Consider the following 2,500-nt stretch of genomic DNA (forward strand, 5'->3'; position numbering starts at 1 on the left):
CTGGAAATACCAGATGCTGTAGGCTTTTTTTTTTTCTCTCTTGTTCCGGCCTCCTTCAATGCTGGTTTTGAGATGTATAAGAGATGTAGGTCAATAGGAAAACAATACCTACAGCCACACCACCCTGAACAAGCCCAATCTCGTCTGATCTTGGAAGCTAAGCAGGGACAGGCATGGTTAGTACTTGGATGGGAGACCACCTGGGAATACCAGGTGCTGTAGGCCTTTTTTTTTTCTCTCTTGTTCCGGCTTCCTTCAATGCTGGTTTTGAGATAATAAGAGATGTAGGTCAATAGGAAACCAAAACCTACAGCTACACATCTCTAAACAAGCCCAATCTCGTCTGATCTTGGAAGCTAAGCAGGGCCAGGCCTGGTTAGTACTTGGATGGGAGACCACCTGGGAATACCAGGTGCTGTAGGCTTTTTTTTTTTCTCTCTTGTTCCGGCTTCCTTCAATGCGGGTTTTTAGATGTATAAGAGATGTAAGTCAATAGGAAACCAATACCTACAGCCACACCACCCTGAACAAGCCTGATCTTGGAAGCTAAGCAGAGCCGGGGTTGGTTAGTACTTGGATGCGAGACCACCTGGGAATACCAGGTGCTGTAGGCCCTTTTTTTTTTCTCTCTTGTTCCGACTTTCTTCAATGCTGGTTTTGAGATGTATAAGAGATGTAGGTCAATAGGAAACCATTACCTACAGCCACCCCACCCTGAACAAGCCCAATCTCATCTGATCTTGGAAGCTAAGCAGGGCTGGGCCTGGTTAGTACTTGGATGGGAGACCACCTGGAAATATCAGGTGCTGTAGGCTTTTTTTTTCCTCTTTTGTTCCGGCCTCCTTCAATGCTGGTTTTGATATGTATAAGAGATGTAGGTCAATAGAAAACCAATACCTACAGCCACACCACCCTGAACAAGCCCAATCTCATCTGATCTTGGAAGCTAAGCAGGGCTGGGCCTTGTTAGTACTTGGATGGGAGACCACCTGGAAATACCAGATGCTGTAGGCTTTTTTTTTTTCTCTCTTGTTCCGGCCTCCTTCAATGCTGGTTTTGAGATGTATAAGAGATGTAGGTCAATAGGAAACCAATACCTACAGCCACACCACCCTGAACAAGCCCAATCTCGTCTGATCTTGAAAGCTAAGCAGGTCCAGGCCTGTTTAGTACTTTTTTTTTTCTCTCTTGTTCTGGCTTCCTTCAATGCTGGTTTTAAAATGTATAAGTGATGTAGGTCATTAGGAAACCAATACCTACAGCCACACCACCCTGGACAAGTCCAATCTTGTCTGATCTTGGAAGCTAAGCAGGGCTGGGCCTGGTTAGTACTTGGATGGGAGACCACCTGGGAATACCAGGTGCTGTAGGCCTTTTTTTTTTTCTCTCTTGTTCCGGCTTCCTTCAATGCTTGTTTTTAGATGTATAAGAGATGTAGGTCAATAGGAAAACAATACCTACAGCCACACCACCCTGAACAAGCCCAATCTCGTCTGATCTTGGAAGCTAAGCAGGGCTGGGCCTGGTTAGTACTTGGATGGGAGACCACCTGGAAATACCAGGTGCTGTAGGCTCTTTTTTTTCTCTCTTGTTCCGGCCTCCTTCAATGCTGGTTTTGAGATGTATAAGAGATGTAGGTCAATAGGAAACCAATACCTACAGCCACACCACCCTGAACAAGCCCAATCTCGTCTGATCTTGGAAGCTAAGCAGAGCCAGGTTTGGTTAGTACTTGGATGGGAGACCACCTGGGAATACCAGGTGCTGTAGGCCTTTTTTTCTTCTCTCTTGTTCCGGCTTCCTTCAATGCTGATTTCTAGATGTATAAGAGATGTAGGTCAATGGAAAAACAATACCTACAGCCACACCACCCTGAACAAGCCCAATCTCATCTGATCTTCGAAGCTAAGCAGGGCCGGGCCTGGTTAGTACTTGGATGGGAGACCACCTGGGAATACCAGGTGCTGTAGGCCTTTTTTTTTCTCTCTTGTTCCGGCTTCCTTCAATGCTGGTTTTGAGATTATAAGAGATGTAGGTCAATATAAAACCAATAACTACAGCTACACATCTCTGAACAATCCCAATCTCGTTTGAACTTGGAAGCTAAGCAGGGCCGGACCTGGTTAGTACTTTGATGGGAGACCACCTGGGAATACCAGGTGCTGTAGGCCTTTTTTTTTTCTCTCTTGTTCCGGCTTCCTTCAATGCTGGTTTTGAGATGTATAAGAGATGTAGGTCAATAGGAAACCAAAACCTACAGCCACACCACCCTGAACAAGCCCAATCTCGTCTGATCTTGGAAGCTAAGCAGGGCCGGGCCTGGTTAGTACTTGGATGGGAGACCACCTGGCAATACCAGCTGCTGTAGGCCTTTTTTTTTATCTCTCTTGTTCCGGCTTCCTTCAATGCTGGTTTTGAGATGTATAAGAGATGTAGGTCAATAGGAAACCGATACCTACAACCACTCCACCTTGAACAAGCACAATCTCGTCTGATCTTT

At 45.8% G+C, this 2,500-nt stretch overlaps 5 non-coding genes and 6 pseudogenes across 5 annotated transcripts in view; all 11 read left to right on the forward strand.

Moving 5' to 3' along the window:
• The window catches only part of LOC142114390 (5S ribosomal RNA), a 119-nt gene extending 94 nt beyond the window's left edge, over positions 1-25 (forward strand). The window contains exon 1 of the ribosomal RNA XR_012681876.1: positions 1-25. This exon is cut by the window's left edge and continues 94 nt beyond it. This is a non-coding gene — a ribosomal RNA (5S ribosomal RNA).
• An 81-nt stretch (positions 26-106) lies between these two features.
• Positions 107-225, forward strand: LOC142114530 (5S ribosomal RNA; annotated as a pseudogene).
• Positions 226-305: 80 nt separating this feature from the next.
• On the forward strand, positions 306-424 carry LOC142114688 (5S ribosomal RNA; annotated as a pseudogene).
• A 272-nt stretch (positions 425-696) lies between these two features.
• LOC142114386 (5S ribosomal RNA) lies at positions 697-815 on the forward strand. The gene has a single exon (XR_012681872.1). It is a non-coding gene; the product is annotated as a 5S ribosomal RNA (ribosomal RNA).
• An 80-nt stretch (positions 816-895) lies between these two features.
• LOC142114635 (5S ribosomal RNA) lies at positions 896-1,014 on the forward strand (annotated as a pseudogene).
• Positions 1,015-1,254: 240 nt separating this feature from the next.
• Positions 1,255-1,373, forward strand: LOC142114360 (5S ribosomal RNA). Its single transcript, XR_012681848.1, has one exon. It is a non-coding gene; the product is annotated as a 5S ribosomal RNA (ribosomal RNA).
• Positions 1,374-1,455: 82 nt separating this feature from the next.
• On the forward strand, positions 1,456-1,574 carry LOC142114227 (5S ribosomal RNA). Its single transcript, XR_012681726.1, has one exon. It is a non-coding gene; the product is annotated as a 5S ribosomal RNA (ribosomal RNA).
• Positions 1,575-1,654: 80 nt separating this feature from the next.
• On the forward strand, positions 1,655-1,773 carry LOC142114675 (5S ribosomal RNA; annotated as a pseudogene).
• Positions 1,774-1,854: 81 nt separating this feature from the next.
• Positions 1,855-1,973, forward strand: LOC142114258 (5S ribosomal RNA). Its single transcript, XR_012681755.1, has one exon. It is a non-coding gene; the product is annotated as a 5S ribosomal RNA (ribosomal RNA).
• A 79-nt stretch (positions 1,974-2,052) lies between these two features.
• On the forward strand, positions 2,053-2,171 carry LOC142113990 (5S ribosomal RNA; annotated as a pseudogene).
• Positions 2,172-2,252: 81 nt separating this feature from the next.
• On the forward strand, positions 2,253-2,371 carry LOC142114643 (5S ribosomal RNA; annotated as a pseudogene).
• The last annotated feature ends 129 nt before the right edge of the window (positions 2,372-2,500 follow it).

The sequence above is a fragment of the Mixophyes fleayi genome, unplaced genomic scaffold (assembly GCF_038048845.1).
Source record: "Mixophyes fleayi isolate aMixFle1 unplaced genomic scaffold, aMixFle1.hap1 Scaffold_145, whole genome shotgun sequence".
Taxonomy (NCBI): Eukaryota; Metazoa; Chordata; class Amphibia; order Anura; family Limnodynastidae; genus Mixophyes; species Mixophyes fleayi.